Below are 21,419 nucleotides of genomic sequence, written 5' to 3' on the forward strand. Positions count from 1 at the left end.
AGTGCGCGAGTAGCCATTCTCGTAATAGAATTGCCAAGTTCAGGCTTACCGGAGTATGTGGTTAGTACTACAAATTCTCACCTCATGCAATTCAACAACGGACGTGCCTTAATCGACACAGGCGGAAAGAACCCGCTCATAAGACCTCCATGTCTTGTGGCTCACACACACCGAGTCCGCCCGGTCTAGATTTATTACTCCACATTCCCATATCACATGCTAACATAGTTAACCAATGTTTCGTTTAAAACTTGCAGGTAACAGGTAGTCATCCGACTTTCATCGTTCTACGCATAGCTAAGCAAGACTAGGCATATACGAGTTTGAAACTGGTAATATGGTAAATATGGAATAACAAGGGTGGTAATGCACCAATTAGGCTTTTACTTAACTCCTAATCACTTAATGCAGTAATGGAAAGCAAAAGCGAAATTAATTTATAAAACACAAGGTAGAGTTGTATGCATCCGGGGCTTGCCTTCGTTGACAGAAAAGTCCGGTTCCTGCGACGTTACACAAGGATTCGATCCGACCTCAATAGACGGATTAACCTCCTCAACAGCTTGATTAACTACCACGTTTTCACCTTCATTCACTACACGTAATAACAATGCCATGTTTAACATGATGCAGAATACGAAACATGGTGCTCGATGATGGATGCAAAATTAACAATTTGAATACAACTTTCCTTCGCGGTACAGTTGCAAGTCAAACAACTAAATCTTTTTCATAACACATACATCAATTGCCAAGGATCATCTCAACTAATGACCCAAGGTCATCACTCAATCCAAAATTTCAAACAAAACCTAAATCATTAAAGGTTACTATTTGCTTTTATGAATTAATTATTTAATTCAAAATTATGAAATAAATCAACTTATTCTAATTGAGCTCAAAATTTTTGTAAATGTTCATTACATGACAAGTAAGTGGCAAAACAAATTTCATAATTTTTGGACAATTAAATAAGACTAGAAAAATCATGGAAATCCATTTATTAATAAATTAAGCAATTTTTATCACATTAAAAAATACTGAAAAACATTATTTCATATTTTTCTTAAATACTATACATCACAGAGAAGTCACACAAAAATTTTCATAATTTTTGGAGCTTTAAATAAATCTATACAAAAATAACAAATTGCATCACTATTCATTCAAATCTGAAAATAGAAAAATCCATTTGAACGCTGAGTCACTGACAACCCGACCCCACCTGTCATCCCTAACCTCGCGCGCTGACCACGATGGCGACGGCGCTGACCAGCGATTTCTCGCCGACGATGAGTCCAACGGTGACGGCAAGAGTACTAACATGATCACTACGTTACAGCGCATCGATCTATGGCACTAACGTGACCAATTACGGACCGAACCGAGCACTACGCCGACCATGGCAGACGCGGTGGCACGGCAGCGTTACGCCGGCGGCTACAGGCCGATAGAGCTCAAACTAAAGGTCGAGGAAGCACCAGTAGCTCACCCCGAACACGTTGAAGCAAGGAGCGTGGTCGGAGAAGCAACGGAGAGGCGTGACGACGATCACGGTGATCACTGCGGAGCAAAACGTCGTCGGCGATGGTGTACCGGCGACTGTAGTGGTCAAAATGAGCAACCAGCTATGGATTAAGTACTACAGCATCGAGACGAAACAGAATCAGCCAAAACCAGGGATGGAGATGCACCGTGGAGCTCTGGCCGCGGTGAATCGTGCTCGGCGGAGGAATTGCCGGCCGCGAGGAAGAAGGGCGTGCACCGCGAGTTCCTGACTAAGACTAGCTGAATTGGTGGGTCGGCTGGATGCGCAAGGATACGGCGGAGCTGAAGCATGCTTTGCTGCGATGGCGTGGGCGCTGGTTCGATGGCAAAAGCTCGACGGAGCTGCGGCGGCGGTGACTGGAAAACAGAGGAAAGGGGTGGGGGCAAACGGCGACGGCTCTGGTTATAAAGGATAGCCAGGAAGCTCAAGGAAGCGATGCAGGAGACGTTTCCGTGCCAGCGCGAAGCCAAGGACGTCCACGCGCGCGCCTGGAAGTGAACCGAAGGTCACCGGCGGTGTAGCTACGGCGGTGAACACTGTTCACAGTATTTACAAGTTTGCCATTCGCCAAAATTCACAAATTACTCCCAAATTTTCATAACAACTCAAAAATCTCCAAAAATAAAAGTTGTTCAAAATCAAAAGTTCTACAACTTTGCTTTTATAACCATCACCTAATTCGGTCTAGATTTTGAAATGAACTTTTGAATTTGAATCGGGAAATTTAACGAATTATGTCTTTTTGAATTACTCGAAATTTTTCTAAACAACTTGAAAAACTCCAAAGATAAACTTTGCTTAACTTGCCAAGCTCTACACTTTTGCTTTTGGGCCCAACCCCAAAATATGCTTAGATTTTGAAATGGATTTTCAGGGTAGGATTTAAATGTTGAAAAGCGGGGTTTTCTTGAAAAATTCAAAACCCAGACAAACTTTGAACCTGAGTCAAACAATACAATTCAACTCTCATTACACAAATGTAAACTTGTTTTAGTACATGCACATCAAAGTTTTCACCAAATGCCAAATGCTTTGCAATGCATATGATGACATGTCAGATTTTAATATTTAAACACCCGAGGTGTTACGATCCTTCCCCCTAAAAGAAATCTTACCCCGAGATTCAAAGCCATAGGGTAAGTAATGGAAAAGGAAATGTGTCGCGAGAACACATACAAAATCTGTCCATAAAATAGCTGAGATCCCTTTTACAAAACACAACTTGTATTACCGAGCTCAACTAACATTACTCTATTTTATATAGATGCTAGAAACTCTGGAAACTTTTCTAACAAGTAATCTTCTGATTCCCAAGTAGCTTCCTCTTCTGAATGTTGATTCCATTGTATTTTATAGAACTTGATTGTCCTTCTTCGAGTAATGCGATCTTTCTGATCCAACACTTGGATAGGATATTCGGAATAAGTTAAATCCAGTTCTAGTTCTACTCCTTCAACTTCAACATTCTGTTCAGGCACTCGGAGACACTTCTTCAATTGAGAAACATGGAACACATCATGCACAGCTGCAAGATGTTCAGGTAATTTCAAACGATATGCCACTTTTCCATACCTCTCCAAAATTTGATATGGTCCAATATATCGGGGTGCTAACTTTCCTTTAACACCAAAACGGGTAACTCCCTTCATTGGTGACACTTTTAGATACACAAAATCTCCTTTGGTAAATACCAATGGTCTCCGTCTTCTATCCGCATAACTCTTTTGTCGGGATTGAGCTATCTTCAAATTACTCTGTATTTGTCTAACCTTGTCTTCTGTTTCTTTTACAAGGTCAACTCCAAAGAATCTTCTTTCTCCAGGCTCAGACCAACTCAATGATGTCCTGCATCTACGACCATAGAGTGCTTCAAATGGAGCCATTCTAATGCTTTCCTGATAACTATTGTTGTATGAGAACTCGGCCAAAGGTAAGCATTCATCCCACTTATTGGAATAGTTAAGGACACAACACCTTAACATATCTTCAAGTACTTGATTAACTCTTTCAGTCTGTCCATCAGTCTGCGGATGATAAGCTGTACTATACAGAAGTTTGGTACCCAATGAAGAATGCAATTGTTTCCAAAAGTTGGAGACAAACTGTGTACCCCTATCTGACATAATAGTCTTGGGTACTCCATGGAGACTCATGATTCTTGCTAAATACATCTTGGCATATTGGATCGTAGGATATATTGTCTTGACTAGAAGAAAATGTGCTGACTTAGTGAGTCGATCTACAATAACCCATACTGAGTCAAATCCCTTTGATGTCTTGGGTAGACCAACAATAAAGTCCATACTTATGTCCTCCCACTTCCAAGATGGAATAGGTAATGGTTGTAATTCACCAGCAGACCTCAAATGTATAGCTTTCACCTTTTGACAAGTATCACACTTTGCTATATATCTAGCAATCTCTATTTTCATTTTAGTCCACCAGAATCTTTGCTTCAAGTCATGGTACATCTTGTTACTTCCTGGATGGATTGATAACCTAGTAGCATGTGCCTCATCTAGAATTGACTGCCTGCAACTCAGGAACTTTTGGTACCACCAGGCGATCCTTGAACCACAACACATCTTCATTGTCAATACTAAAGCATTCCGCTTTTCCATTCTTGACTCTTTCCTTAATATGGGCTATACCCTTGTTTTCCTTCTGAGCAGCAATAACTTGATCTCGAATAGTGACTTCAACAATTATGTTGGTCAAACTTCCTTGTTGAATTACTTCTACATCCAACTTTTCCATTTCTTGACATAAATTCAAACCCATTGTTCTCACTGTTAGATAATTGCAATAACTTTTACGACTGAGGGCATCTGCAACTACATTTGCTTTACCAGGGTGATAATGTACTTCCAAATCATAATCCTTAATCAGTTCTAACCATCTTCTTTGTCGCATGTTTAACTCTGACTAAGTGAAGATATACTTTAAGCTTTGTGGTCTGTATACATATGACACGTATTACCAAGCAGGTAATGCCGCCAAATCTTCAGAGCATGAACCACAGCTGCTAACTCCAAGTCATGAGTCGGATAGTGTTCTTCATGTTGCTTAAGTTGCCTAGATGCATAGGCAATGACTCGGCCTTCTTGCATCAACACACACCCAATACCAATACCTGAAGCATCACAATAAACATCAAACGGCTTCTCGATGTCAGGTTGGGCTAACACTGGTGCAGTAGTCAACAGTCTCTTCAAAGTCTGGAAAGCCTCCTCACAATCTGATGACCAGACAAACTTAACTTGATTCTTCAACAATTCAGTTATGGACTTTGATATTTTTGAGAAATCTAGAATAAACCGACGGTAATACCCCGCCAATCCCAGAAAACTCCGAACTTGATGAACTGTGGCTGGCGGTTTCCAATCAAGCACATCCTTTACTTTACTAGGATCAACTTCAACTCCTTCGGATGACAAGACATGTCCAAGAAATTGCACTTCCTTAAGCCAAAAATCACACTTGCTGAACTTGGCATATAGTTGATGTTCTCTCAAGCGGGTCAGAACAATTCTGAGATGTTCCGCATGTTCTTTCTTATTCTTGGAATATACTAAAATGTCATCAATAAACACCACTACAAACTTGTCTAGCTCAGGCATGAATACTGAGTTCATTAGATACATGAAATGAGCTGGAGCATTTGTCAAACCAAAAGACATTACTAAGTATTCATATAATCCATATCTTGTGGTAAATGCCGTTTTGGGAATATCCTCAGGCTTTATCTTGATTTGGTGATATCCTGATCTCAAATCTATCTTGGAGAAAACTTTGGCTCTGGCCAATTGATCAAAAAGCAGATCTATCCGAGGTAATGGATACTTATTTTTGATGGTCACTTCATTCAATGGACGATAGTCGACACATAATCTTAGGGTCTCATCTTTCTTTTTCACAAAAATTGCCGGACATCCCCAAGGTGAGGAACTAGGTTGGATAAACCCTTTCTCAATCAATTCTTGCAACTGAGTCTTCAACTCGGCCAATTCCTTAGGTGGCATCCTATAAGCTCTCCGAGAAATCAGAGCTGTTCCTAGGTTGTAATTCTATATTGAACTGTACATCCCTATCAGGTGGTAAACCGGGTAAATCTTCAGGAAACACATCCGGAAATTCACACACTACCGGAATATCTCTAATTTCTTTGACAACAGTTGCACAAATCTTGCCCACTGATCTTCTTAGGGTTGGAAGTTGGATAAGAAGTTGAGAATTACTATTAGGCAAACTCACTCTTAAGGTCCTATTCAAAACATCTATAACAGCCTTATGCTGATACATCCAATTCATTCCCAAAATTACATCTATATCCTGATCCTTAAGGATAATCATGGTAGTGGGAAAAATATGCCCACCCAGGTTTACGGGTACCTGGTATACCATTTCCTTAGTACACAGACTGTCCCCCGGAGCGACTGTATAAAGAAACTTTCCTTTGTAGCCCCAATTGAAATTTCATGCTTCACGACAAATGTTCTATTGATGAATGAATGCGATGCGCCAGAATCAAAAAGTATAACTGCAGGTTGATTGGCAACAGGAAACATACCCATCATCACTGGCTCCCCTTCCGGAATTTCTCCAGCTTGAATATAGAACACCCGTCCTGTCTTCCTCTCATCTTTGCCCTTCTGAGCATTCTGATTGGGGTTCTTGTTCGGTGCCTGACCCTGTTGTTGATTAGCAGGGGCCTTCTGATAATTTTGATTAGCCTGCCTAGGATATGGACATTCCCTGGAGAAATGACCAGTCCTTCCACAATTGTAGCACGGATAGTTGTGACCCTGGGATGTTGGAGCATTGCCACCTAGGAGCATTGGTTGACTGTGAACTCGGATATGTTATAGCAGGACGGTACATTTGACTGTTGCCCAGCTTGGAACTACGGCGGACGATAAGGAGGACGATTATGATGTACTGGATGATAAATCACCCTCTGCCTCTTCTGATTTCCCCCAAAAGATCCAGACGGCACACTCTTTTTTCTTTTTGAGCTCCTTATGCTGCCGATACTTTGACTCTGAAGCAATTGCAATATTTACGGCCTCATGGTAAGTAACATTGGTGCAAGTGGTCATCATAGTCTGCAACTTGGTATTCAGGCCTCTCATAAACCACCTCTTCTTCTTGGCATCAGTATTGACATGTTCGGATGCATATTGGGACAGATGATTAAATCTTCCCACATACTGCATCACGATTTGATCTCCTTGTTTCAAAGCAAGGAATTCATCTAGCTTCATAGCCATCACTCCTTCAGGGATATAATGGGCTCTGAAGGCAGTACGGAACTCAGCCCAAGTTATTGGAATGCCAGCAGGTTGCATAGCCACTAAGTTTGCCCACCAAGCACTTGCTGCTCCTCTAAGTTGTTGGGCGGCAAACGTAGGTTTCTGATACTCCGTGCATGGGATAAGGTCAAATTTCTGCTCCATGGTTCGAAGCCAGTCATCAGCCTCCAATGGTTCATCTGCCTTGGTGAACACCGGGGGTCTTGTGTCTGTGAAATCAACATATGTAGCCTCCTGTCGGTTATGGTGGCGTCCACGGTTTCCATACATCTGATTCTGATTACTCTGAGCCATCTCATGAAGCAAACGAGAATTTTCAGCCATCACATTGACAAGTGCAGTTATAGCATCAGCTAAATTGGTTGGAACTGGTGGCGGATCTGGAATACCGTCCTCATCTTGTGAAGTTCCCGGAATAAACGAACCCCGCGTACGACGCATCTGCTCATAACAAACCAAACTTTATTCACATGTCTTTATTGAATTGTACCAAAGCTTACTCTAGACACATTACATAGAGTTTACTAATGTACAAACAAACCCACGAGTACAAAAACAGAACTACATAACTTAACTAGAGCTATTATTATACAACTCTACTCTTTTCCTCAATTTCTTCAAACTTAGGCTCGGTATCCATTCCAGAATTATTACCGCCTTCATCATCACTTTCATTGATCATTACTAATTCTTCAGGATCTTCTTCTTCTTCCTCTCCCAATTCATCATCATCGGCAAGGATGACACCAGGGTCCATGGCATCAGCTTGAGGCTCATGATTCAGATTTAGTAGATTGCTAAGCCTATGAACTTCCTCATGTAGATATGTATTATGTTCTTCTAAATCTTCTACATAGAATTCTAGCTCATGAGTTCTAGCTCTAGCTACATTTTCCCTATGCCAAGCTTCATTTCTTCCTTCCACCATACGAACTAACATACTTTCGCAGTTCCTATGCGCGGTGGTGAGCTGCCTCAATTGACCCTGTAATTCTCCTATTTGTATAATATCCAAAGCCCTATCTCTAGTAGATTGTGCTAACTCCATAGAAACCCTTAGTATCTCTGCCTGGGGATCAGGCCTAGTACTGCTACTGCTAGCACCATCATTTCTAGGGGCAAGTTGGTGACGAGGAACTCCTTTGGGTCCGGTGGACTTACGGGGCGTCATCTTGGCACGAGCCATACTGTAGGTAGCCAGTTTAATCCAAGTAAGACCATTTGATCAAAATCTGAAAGTAGCTAAGATGGATTACATTCCTCAAACCAGACTCACTACTTAACTCCAGACTAAGAGGTGAAGGAAGTAACGAGTGAATTATTTATGATGCATGAATCGTTCTTACGAACAAAACATCAAAGTTTATAATGCACATAAACAACATTTATTTTTATATAGGGCATAGTATGATTACTACTCCACCACACAAAAACCTTTTTAATCAAATATGGAATGGTGAGAAAGAAATAAGATAAGTCAGAAGCAATTTGGACCAAATTATCAAGTTACATTTAATCATCCCAAATCATTTTGAAGTTTTTGTAAAACAATACAACAAAAACCTTGTAACGATCGCTCTGATACTATTCTGTGGCAGAACCTCCTAAGTTATAGGGCCCACATGCACCTATCACTGTCCGACGACCTTTGACATCTCTGCATATGTTTCCATGAACTTAAAAAGACTGTCGGGTGTCCTCGGGGAACCCCGAATCATCCACGATTTCCGAGCAGGATCACGTTACAGAGTCATGCAGTATTACAACATTTATTCAAATATCAAAACCAGAGTAAAAACAGCGGAAGTCTTACGGTAATATAGTTTACAAACTAGTTGTTTCAAACCTTACAAACTAAGTTCGATAATTATTACAAACCATAGTAGTAGTGGAGTGGCATAATTAACATATACTTAACACACAAAAATAAACATCCTGCCCAAGGATCACACATTTACTTCTCGTCGTCAGAACGAACGATAGTCATGCAGCATGATCCAAAATAGATCTGCTCATGAGGCTCACCTGCAACAAGGGTCAACGAACCCTGAGTACAAAAGTACTCAACAAGACTTATCCGAAATATTAACTAATAAACTCAGTAATGCAGGCTCAGGGATTCAAGGTATAGCTTTAATAATGATCAAAGTTCTTTTGCGTAAAAGCTCTTTTAATAAAATTCTTTCTATAGAAAACTTCTTTACGAATTATATACAAAGCTGACACGATCCGCACTGAGATCATGAAACTTCATATCCAACACTTTCACAAGCCTTATTCAAGTTCCAGTTATTAATACTACGATGATGAACAGTGAGTTGAGTCTCCATGATCGAGGAGCAACGACGATTCAAACCGATTAAACCCAGCTGAGGATTCCAGACCACACGACATATGCAGGTCCCCGACCTACATATACCAACCTACCCTTGGATCCTCTAAAACAAGAACGGGTCCGCGCCACCCGAGAACACAGTACTCCACCATTCTAGCCCATGGCCACATGGGTACACGCTATTCCCGCCATCTCTCCACTCCCAGTGCGCGAGTAGCCATTCTCGTAATAGAATTGCCAAGTTCAGGCTTACCGGAGTATGTGGTTAGTACTACAAATTCTCACCTCATGCAATTCAACAACGGATGTGCCTTAATCGACACAGGCGGAAAGAACCCACTCACAAGACCTCCATGTCTTGTGGCTCACACACACCGAGTCCGCCCGGTCTAGATTTATTACTCCACATTCCCATATCACATGCTAACATAGTTAACCAATGTTCCGTTTAAAACTTGCAGGTAACAGGTAGTCATCTGACTTTCATCGTTCTACGCATAGCTAAGCAAGACTAGGCATATACGAGTTTGAAACTGGTAATATGGTAAATATGGAATAACAAGGGTGGTAATGCACCAATTAGGCTTTTACTTAACTCCTAATCACTTAATGCAGTAACGGAAAGCAAAAGCGAAATTAATTTATAAAGCACAAGGTAGAGTTGTATGCATCCGGGGCTTGCCTTCGTTGACAGAAAAGTCCGGTTCTTGCGACGTTACACAAGGATTCGATCTGACCTCAACAGACGGAATAACCTCCTCAACAGCTTGATTAACTACCACGTTTTTACCTTCATTCACTACACGTAATAACAATGCCGTGTTTAACATGATGCGGAATACGAAACATGGTGCTCGATGATGGATGCAAAATTAACAATTTGAATACAACTTTCCTTCGCGGTACAGTTGCAAGTCAAACAACTAAATCTTTTTCATAACACATGCATCAATTGCTAAGGATCATCATCAACTAATGACCCAAGGTCATCACTCAATCCAAAATTTCGAACAAAACCTAAATCATTAAAGGTTACTATTTGCTTTTATGAATTAATTATTTAATTCAAAATTATGAAATAAATCAACTTATTCTAATTGAGCTCAAAATTTTTGTAAATGTTCATTACATGACAGGTAAGTGGCAAAACAAATTTCATAATTTTTCGACAATTAAATAAGCCTAGAAAAATCATGGAAATCCATTTATTAATAAATTGAGCAATTTTTATCACATTCAAAAAGTATTGAAAAACATTATTTCATATTTTTCTTAAATACTATACATCACAGAGAAGTCACACAAAAATTTTCATAATTTTTGGAGCTTTAAATAAATCTATACAAAAATAACAAATTACATCACTATTCATTCAAATCTGAAAATAGAAAAATCCATTTGAACGCTGAGTCACTGACAACCCACCCCACCTGTCATCCCTAACCTCGCGCGCTGACCACGACGGCGACAGCACTGACCAGCGATTTCTCGCCGACGGTGAGTCCAACGGTGACGGCAAGAGTACTAACATGATCACTACGTTACAGCGCATCGATCTATGGCACTAACGTGACCAATTACGGACCGAACCGAGCACTACGCCGACCATGGCAGACGCGGTGGCATGGTAGCGCTATGCCAGCAGCTACAGGCCGGTAGAGCTTAAACTAAAGGTCGAGGAAGCACCAGTAGCTCACCCCGAACACGTTGAAGCAAGGAGCGAGGTCGGAGAAGCAACGGAGAGGCGTGACGACGATCACGGTGATCACTGCGGAGCAAAACGTCGTCGGTGATGGTGTACCAGTGACTGCAGTGGTCAAAATGAGCAACCAGCTATGGATTAAGTACTATAGCATCGAGATGAAATAGAATCAGCCAAAACCAGGGACGGAGATGCACCGTGGAGCTCTGGCCGCGGCGAATCGTGCTCGGCGGAGGAATTGCCGGCCGCGAGAAAGAAGGGCGTGCACCGCGAGTTCTTGACTAAGACTAGCTGAATTGGTGGGTCAGCTAGATGCGCAAGGATACGGTGGAGCTGAAGCATGCTTTGCTGTGATGGTGTGGGCGCTGGTTCGATGGCAAAAGCTCGACGGAGCTGCGGCGGCGGTGACTGGAAAACAGAGGAAAGGGGTAGGGGCAAACGGCGACGGCTCTGGTTATAAAGGATAGCCAGGAAGCTCAAGGAAGCGATGCAGGAGACGTTTCCGCGCCAGCGCGAACCTGAGCGCCAGCGGTGTAGCTACGGCGGTGAACACTGTTCACAGTATTTACAAGTTTGCCATTCACCAAAATTCATAAATTACTCCCAAATTTTCATAACAACTAAAAAATCTCCAAAAATAAAAGTTGTTCAAAATCAAAAGTTCTACAACTTTGATTTTATAACCATCACCTAATTCGGTCTAGATTTTGAAATGAACTTTTGAATTTGAATCGAGAAATTTAACGAATTACGCCTTTTTGAATTACTCGAAATTTTTCTAATCAACTTGAAAAACTCCAAAGATAAACTTTGCTTAACTTGCCAAGCTCTACACTTTTGCTTTTGGGCCCAACCCCAAAATATGCTTAGATTTTGAAATGGATTTTCAGGGTAGGATTTAAATGTTGAAAAGCGGGGTTTTCTTGAAAAATTCAAAACCCAGACAAACTATGAACCTGAGTCAAACAATACAATTCAACTCTCATTACACAAATGTAAACTTGTTTTAGTACATGCACATCAAAGTTTTCACCAAATGCCAAATGCTTTGCAATGCATATGATGACATGTCAGATTTTAATATTTAAACACCCGAGGTGTTACACCCCACGAGAGGCGGCCCGCTGAAAGCTCTAGTTTGGTTTTGGTGAATTGATGAAACCCTAAGTGCTAACCTAGTTTATCAAGTGATCATGATATAGGTAGCACACTCCAAGTTGCGAAGCAAACAAAGATCATAGCATGATGAAGATGATGACATGGTGATGATCAAGTGCTTGGACTTGGAAAGAAGAAAGAGAAAAACAAAAAGCTCAAGGCAAAGGTATAAATCATAGGAGCTATTTTGTTTTAGTGATCAAGACACATAGAGAGTGTGATCACATTTAGGTTTGATAGCCGTACTATTAAGAGGGGTGAAACTCATATCAAAATACGGTTATCAAAGTGTCACTAGATGCTCTAACTCATTGCATATGCATTTAGGATCTAGTGGAATGCTAACACCCTTGAAAATGTTTGTGAAAATATGCTAACACATGTGCACAAGGTGATACACTTGGTGGTTGGCACATTTGAGCAAGGGTGAAGAAGTTAGAAGTGAAATGGAGTTGGTCGCAATGATGCTGGCGTCGGTCAACTGACCGGACGCTGGGTCACGCTATGACCGGACGCTGAAGGGTTGCGTCCGGTCGAGTGGTCATTCAGCACAGTGATTAGGGTTAAGCACCGGATGCTAGGCTGTGTCCAGTCAAGCATGACCGGACGCGTCCGGTCGGCAAAACATGTTTTTGACCCTTACTATAAATGACCGGACGCTGAGGGTCCAGCGTTCGGTCAGTTCGGTCGGAGCATCCGGTCAGCTTGTCGACCATTGAGATCAAACGTTCACTGTTGAACGCAGGAGACACGTGGCCGCCATCGGGTGACTGGACGCTGAGGAGCAGCGTCCGGTTAGTCGGACCAGAGTGTTCAGTCACCCCGATCAGTGCCCAGTAAAGGGGTACAACGGCTCTATTTTGTGGGGGTTTCTATTTAAGCCCCATGGCTAGCTCAAGCTCACTCTCTTGGCCATTTGCATTGACATAGCAACCTTGTGAGCTTAGCCAAAGCCCTCCCACTCATCTCCTTCATTGATTCATCATCATAGTGAGATTGGGAGTGATCCAAGTGCATTGCTTGAGTGTTTGCATCTAGAGGCACTTAGTGTTCGTGTTTAGCTGTGGATTTCGCTTGTTACTCTTGGTGGTTGCCGCCACCTAGATGGCTTGGAGCAGCGAGGATCATCGAGCGGAGGTGGTGATTGTCTCCGGCTCCGATCGTGGTGATTGTGAGGGGTTCTTGACCTTTCCCTAGTGGAGCGCCAAAAGGTACTCTAGTGGATTGCTTGTGGCTTGTGTGATCCTCATCTTGTGTTGGTTGTGTGGCACCCTATCGAGGGTTTGGCGTGTGAAGCCAATTAGCGCGTGAACCTCCAAGTGAGTGAATCACCATAAGGACTAGCTTGTCAGCAAGCAAGTGAATCTCGGTAAAAAATCATTGTGTTCATCATTGATTCCGAGGTGATTGGTCTTTATTGTTATTCATCCTTATGATTGATTGGTTCTTTCATCTACACGGCGGTATAACCTTCTTGATCACTCTCTTTACTTTACCGTAAACTAGTTGACAAGCTCTTTAGTGTAGCTAGTTGTGAGAGCTTGCTTGCTTAGTTGGTGTGGCTCTTTAGTTAGCCTTTGAGAGCACACTAACATAGGGTAGTGGCATAGCTCTTGTGTGAATTGACACTATCTAAACTAGAATTGTGGTAGGTGGCTTGCATTTTGAGTAGGCTAGCACAACACTTGCTTCGCCTCATAATTGTCTAACTATTTTGTTAAGTATTGTTGTAGAAATTTTATTAGGCTATTCACCCCCCTCTAGCCATTAGGACCTTTCAAGTGGTATCGGAGCCGAGGTCACCATTATTTGAGGCTTAACAACCTTTGGTGTTAAAATGGCTCAAATCAACAACACCAAGAAGCCACCCCAATTTGATGGCTCAAATTATTCTTATTAGAAGTCAAAGATGACCATACATATCAAGTCAATCAATAGAAAAGTGTGGAAGGTGGTAGAAACCAAAATTGAGATTGAGGATCCGGAAAATCCCACCGCGGCCGAAGAAGTGCTTCTCCAAAATAATGACATTGCTCTAAGTGCCATTCATGATGCAATTGATGTGAGAACATTTGAGCAAATCAAGAATATTGAGATGGCTCATGAAGCTTGGAAGAAATTGGAAGAATCATTTGAGGGCACTCAAGCCGTGAAGGGTGCAAAGGCATATATTCTCAAAGAGAAGTTTGCAAGCTTCAAGATGAAGGAAGATGAGAGTGTGCCGGACATGTTCCATTGGATGGAAGTGATTGTCAATGATCTCAAAGCACTTGGTGAGAAGATAGAGGACAAGGACTTCTCCAATAAGTTCTTGAGATGTTTGCCCGTAAGATTTGGCATATTGGTCACCTTACTAGTGAGGACCGGTTTGAACACAATGACACCAAATCAAGTCTTGGGAGATATCATGACCGATGATGCTTATAGAGATGATGATGAGAAGGAAAAAAGAGGGAGAAGAAAGATGAGAAGAAGGATGACAAGAAGAAGAGTGTGGCATTCAAGGCCACATCATCCAAGGGTAAAGCTAAACAAGAAACATCAAGTGAAGAGGATGAATCATGGGATGATGATGATGATGAGAAGATGGCTCTCTTTGTCAAAAGATTTGGCAAGTTCATGGTGAAGAAGGGCTACCGTGCAAGAAGAAAGAAATCTTCATTCAAGAACAAAGAAGAGTCAAGAAGGTGCTTCAAGTGTGGAAGCAAAGATCATCTTGTTTCTCAATGCCCATACAATAGCGACAATGATGATGACAACAAGAAAAACAAGAAGAAGGAAAAGAAAGAGAAGAAGGACAAGATGGCATTCAAGAAGAAGAAGGGTGGTTCATATGTAGTCACTTGGGATAGTGATGCTTCCTCAAGTGATGATGATGATAATAGTGATGATAACAAGACCACCAAGAAGAAGGTTCTTGCAAGCATTGCTATCAATGAGAAGCCTTCTCTCTTCAAATCTTCATCATGCTTCATGGCTAAGGCCACTAAGGTACAATCTTGTGATGATGAAAGTGATGAAGAACATGTTGATGATAATGAACATGAAAATGAAAATGATAGTGATAGTGATGATGATGAACCTACCCCAGACGAATTATTTGACATGCTAGAAGATGCTAAAGAACACTTTGACATTAAGAGAAGAGAATGCAAGAGCTTGAATAAGGAGGTAAAAGCCCTTAAGCAAGCCCTTGATGAGCTCAAAGCAACTCATGAGAAGCTAGAGGAAGCCCATGAGAAGCTTAGCAAAGCTCACAAAAAGCTTGAAAAAGCTCATTCTTCTTCGCTTAAAGAGCAAAATAAAAAGAAGCATGTTGAAACTTGCAATGTAGGTTTAACTTGTGATATAATTGATGAATCGCTATCTATGCCTATCATTGTTGCTCCTACTAACCCTTCTTGTAGTACATCTACTTCCACCTCATCTAGTAGTGATGGTCTCACTTGTGACACCTCACTAGTGGTTGAGAATGAGAACCTCAAGAAGGAGGTCAACAAGCTCACTCACACCTTAGCTAAAGCTTATGGTGGTGAGGACTGCTTGCTTATGTGCTTGGGTAGCCAAAGAGCTTCTCTCTACAAAGAGGGATTGGGCTATACCCCCAAGAAAGGCAAGGCGGCCTTTGCTCCTCATAAGACTAGTTTTGTGAAGAACAATGGTCGGTTTTGCACTAGTTGCAAGCAAGTTGGTCATAAAGAGCATGAATGCAAAAACAAGTGCAAAAATGCTAATGTATCCTCCATTAAGCTTGATTCATGTTATATGCTTACTAAGGGTACAAATGGTGTGAAGGCTAAGTTCATTGGTAAACCATGGATGGGCTCAAAGAAGAAAGCCATTTGGGTACCAAAGAGCTTAGTGACTAACCTTCAAGGACCCAAGCAAGTTTGGGTACCTAAAAAGAATTGATCTTCTTTTGTAGGTTAATTACAAAGCCGGAGGAAGGCATTGGGTTCTTGATAGTGGGTGCACTCAACACATGATCGGTGATGCAAGAATGTTCAACTCAATCAACACCAATGGCAATGATGGCTATGATAGTATCACATTTGGTGACAATGGCAAAGGCAAGGTCAAAGGGCTTGGTAAGATTGCAATATCCAATGACATGAGCATATCCAATGTGTTGCTAGTAGAGAGCTTGAATTTCAACTTGCTGTTCGTGGCTCAATTGTGTGATCTTGGATTCAAATGCATATTGGGAGTAGATGATGTAGAGATCATAAGTGTAGATGGCTCTAACTTGATCTTCAAAGGTTTTAGATATGAAAATCTATACTTGGTTGATTTCAATTCTAGTGAAGCTAAATTATCTACATGCTTGTTCACTAAGTCTAGCATAGGTTGGTTATGGCATAGAAGGCTTGGTCATGTTGGAATGAAACAATTGAATAGATTGGTTAAGCATGACTTGGTTAGAGGCTTGAAAGATGTTGTGTTTGAAAAAGATAAGCTTTGTAGCTCTTGTCAAGCCAGCAAACAAGTTGGAAACACCCATCCTAAGAAAAGCATGATGAGCACTAGTAAAGCATTTGAGTTATTGCACATGGATTTGTTTGGGCCAACACAATACACTAGCATCGGTGGAAACAAATATGGATTTGTGATAGTGGATGACTACACTAGATACACATGGGTATTCTTTCTAGTGGACAAAAGTGATGTATTTGCAACATTCAAATCATTTGTCAAAGGCATTCACAATGAGTTTGAAACAACCATCAAGAGAGTTAGAAGTGACAATGGTAGTGAGTTCAAGAACACTAGAATTGATGAATTGTGTGATGAATTTGGAATTAGACATCAATTCTCGGCCAAGTACACACCTCAATCAAATGGCCTTGTTGAGAGGAAAAATAGAACACTCATTGATATGGCAAGGTCTATGCTTAGTGAGTACAATGTGAGTCAATCCTTTTGGGCCGAAGCTATCAACATGACTTGCTATTGTAGCAACCTCCTCTGTTGTCACCGATTGAAAGAAAAGACACCATATAAGCTCTTGAATGGTAGAAAGCCCAATATTGCATATTTTCGAGTCTTTGGTTGCAAATGCTATATCTTGAAGAAAGGCACAAGATTGGGCAAGTTTGACAAGAAATGTGATGAAGGATTCCTACTTGGCTATTCCACCACAAGCAAAGCATATAGAGTATGGAATTTGGATAGTGGTACTCTTGAGGAAGTTCCTGATGTTGAATTTGATGAAACTAAGGGTTCACAAGTAGAGAATGAGAACTTAGAAGATGTTAGAGGCATTCAACTTTCAAATGCCATGAAGAACATGGATGTTGGTGAATTGAGGCCTAGGCAAGTGAATGATGATGAAGATTATCAAGTGCAAGTGCTCTCTAACTCAAATGTGCAAGATGATACAAATCAAGTTAGTGCAAGTGGATCTCATGACAATGAACAAGATCAAGTGGTTAGTACATCATCTCAACCCAATGATCAAGCAAGTGCAAGCAATCAAGTTCCAATCCTCCAACCAACTAATGTTGCAAGAGATCATCCATTGGACACTATCATTGGTGATATTTCTAGAGGTGTACAAACAAGATCAAGATTGGCATCATTTTGTGAGCATTTCTCATTTGTGTCATCCATTGAACCAAAGAAGATAGATGAAGCATTGAAGGATGTTGATTGGGTGAATGCTATGCATGAAGAATTGAATAACTTCACAAGAAATCAAGTATGGGAGTTGGTAGAAAGACCAAAGGGACACAATGTGATTGGAACCAAATGGGTCTTTAGAAACAAGCAAGATCAAGATGGGATAGTAGTAAGGAACAAAGCAAGATTGGTAGCACAAGGCTATACTCAAGTTGAAGGTCTTGACTTTAGAGAAACATATGCCCCGGTTGCTAGATTGGAAGCAATTAGAATCTTGCTAGTCTATGCTTGTGCCCACAACATCAAGCTCTATCAAATGGATGTTAAGAGTGCATTTCTCACTGGCTACATCAATGAAGAAGTATATGTAGAGCAACCTCCCAGTTTTGAAGATGATAAGAAGCCCAACCATGTATACAAGTTGAAGAAGGCATTGTATGGCTTGAAGCAAGCACCTAGAGCATGGTATGAGATATTGAGGGACTTCCTCCTCTCTAAAGGGTTCACAATGGGCAAAGTTGACGCCACTCTTTTCATCAAGAAGATTGGAAAAGATCTATTTGTATTGCAAATCTATGTTGATGACATCATATTTGGATCAACCAGTCAAGACTTTTGTGATGAATTTGGAAAGATGATGGCTAATGAGTTTGAGATGTCCATGATTGGAGAATTGAGTTACTTCCTTGGTCTTCAAATCAAGCAATTAAAGAATGGTACATTTATGAGTCAAGGCAAGTACATCAAGGACATAATCAAGAAGTTTGGCATGATTGATAGCAAAGTCATTAGTACACCAATGGGAACAAATGGCAACTTGGATAGTGATGCAAGTGGAAACATGGTGGATCAAAAATTGTATCGGTCTATGATTGGAAGCCTACTCTATGTGACCGCATCAAGGCCGGATGTCATGTTTAGTGTATGCATGTGTGCAAGATTTCAAGCCTCACCAAGAGAAAGTCATTTGAAGGCTACAAAGAGGATATTAAGGTACTTGAAGCATACACCAAATGTTGGTTTGTGGTATCCCAAAGGAGCAAAGTTTGAGCTAGTTGGTTACTCTGACTCGGACTATGCGGGATGCAAGGTTGAAAGGAAGAGCACCTCGGGCACATGTCAATTGTTGGGAAGATCACTTGTTTCAAGGTCATCAAAGAAGCAAAATAGTGTTGCATTATCAACCGCCGAAGCCGAATACATATCCGCCGGTAGTTGTTGTGCACAAATACTTTGGATGAAGGCCACTTTGTGTGACTTTGGAATCAAGTTCAAAAAGGTGCCATTGCTATGCAACAATGAGAGTGCAATCAAGCTAACCAACAATCCGGTTCAACATGCAAGAACAAAGCACATTGATGTCCGCCATCATTTGATAAGAGATCACCAACAAAAAGGGGACATATGCAGTGAGAGTGTGGACACCGAAGATCAACTTGCTGACATATTCACCAAGCCATTGGATGAGAAAAGGTTTTGCAAGCTAAGGAATGAGTTGAACATATTGGATTTCTCAAATATGTGTTGATGCACCCCCCACTTACATGACATGCCTCTCCTTCGAGTTATCAAAGGTAAAAGTTGATTGGCATGGCATACATGCTTGCTAAGGACATGTTTAGTGCATCTAGTCATTCCTCATTTAATTTGGACCTACTTATTAGGCTCATTCATGAAAATCAAATGAATTTGATGTTTATATGGTATCACTATTGCTTCTATGCTTGACTTGATCTAGTGATAGCATATAACATGTTTGTGAGCTTGTAAACCTAGTGTTTAATCTAGAAAATGAACTATAAGTGTTTAACTCAACATGGTACAAGATAACCCTCACTTGGAGGTGTGAAGAAGCTTGTCCTTGGATCAAACCGAGTTAAATATCTTTGGTAAATATTCTAGTTTGAACCAAATTTGGAAATATGATCCTCACCCCATTGATTGACATTAATAATCTCCACCTATCTAAGTTTTTAAACCTTTGTGGTCATTGATGACAAAGGGGGAGAGAAACAAAGATATTAGTACAAAGGGGGAGAAATTAGTGTACAAAGATAGTGATGGGGGAGAGAAATGAAGATATAAATGATAGGGGGAGAAATAACAAAGATATTAGTACATGTGGAGAATTTAACATAAGGAAAGAAATATGACAGGAAAGGGATCAATTAAAACTTTGAGCACACAAGTAGGGGGAGCAAGCTCATTAACTTGTATGGTGCATTTGAATGTGCATCTCATATGTTTGCTTGCATGGCATAAGTTTTAAATTTCAATATCCATGCTTGTGAGGTGTATGCTAGTTGTAGGTTTGATTGATGAAATGAAAAACTAGCATGCATAGGATGTCTAATGATTTCATTTCCAAGTATTTCCAAGTGGTATCTAGATAACCATGATGCTAAGGATGGTATAATGGTGCACTCCGATTGATATCACGCTTCAAAGGTCCATCTCTTATACCTTAGCATCATTTGATAGACATTGACTCCTACATTTCCTATCTAATCATATGTGCAAGCTACAATCCAAACTCTTAGCACATATGTAGGGGGAGCAATTGCTATCATTTATGATTCATGAAACTTGTCCATATCCTTTTACAAATGGTAAATATGCTTGGACAAGCAACGTGGATTCAATTGAATTTTAATTTATATCTTTGTATAAGGGTTGTCATCAATTACCAAAAAGGGGGAGATTGAAAGCTCTAGTTTGGTTTTGGTGAATTGATGAAACCCTAAGTGCTAACCTAGTTTATCAAGTGATCATGATATAGGTAGCACACTCCAAGTTGCGAAGCAAACAAAGATCATAGCATGATGAAGATGATGAGATGGTGATGATCAAGTGCTTGGACTTGGAAAGAAGAAAGAGAAAAACAAAAAGCTCAAGGCAAAGGTATAAATCATAGGAGCTATTTTGTTTTAGTGATCAAGACACAGAGAGTGTGATCACATTTAGGTTTGATAGCCATACTATTAAGAGGGGTGAAACTCGTATCAAAATGCGGTTATCAAAGTGCCACTAGATGCTCTAACTCATTGCATATGCATTTAGGATCTAGTGGAGTGCTAACACCCTTGAAAATGTTTGTGAAAATATGCTAACACATGTGCACAAGGTGATACACTTGGTGGTTGGCACATTTGAGCAAGGGTGAAGAAGTTAGAAGTGAAATGGAGTTGGTCGCAATGATGCTGGCGTTGGTCAACTAACCGGACGTTGGGTCACGCTGCGACCGGACGCTGAAGGGCTACGTCCGGTCGAGTGGTCGTTCGACACAGTGATTAGGGTTAAGCACCGGATGCTGGGCTGTGTCCGGTCAAGCATGATCGGACGCGTTCAATCGACAAAAACATGTTTTTGACCCTTACTGTAAACGACCGGACGCTGAGGGTCCAGCGTCCGGTCAGTTCTATTAGAGCGTCCGGTCAACTTGTCGACCATTGAGATCAAACGTTCACTGTTGAATGCAGGAGACACGTGGCCACCATTGGGCGACCGGACGCTGAGGAGCAGCGTCCGGTCAATAGGACCGGAGCGTCCGGTCACCCCGATCAGTGCCCAGTGAAGGGGTACAATGGCTCTATTTCATGGGGGTTTCTATTTAAGCCCCATGGCCGGCTCAAGCTCACTCTCTTGGCCATTTGCATTGACATAGCAATGTTGTGAGCTTAGCCAAAGCCCTCCCACTCATCTCCTTCATTGATTCATCATCATAGTGAGATTGGGAGTGATCCA

The sequence above is a fragment of the Miscanthus floridulus genome, chromosome 17 (assembly GCF_019320115.1).
Source record: "Miscanthus floridulus cultivar M001 chromosome 17, ASM1932011v1, whole genome shotgun sequence".
NCBI lineage: Eukaryota > Viridiplantae > Streptophyta > Magnoliopsida > Poales > Poaceae > Miscanthus > Miscanthus floridulus.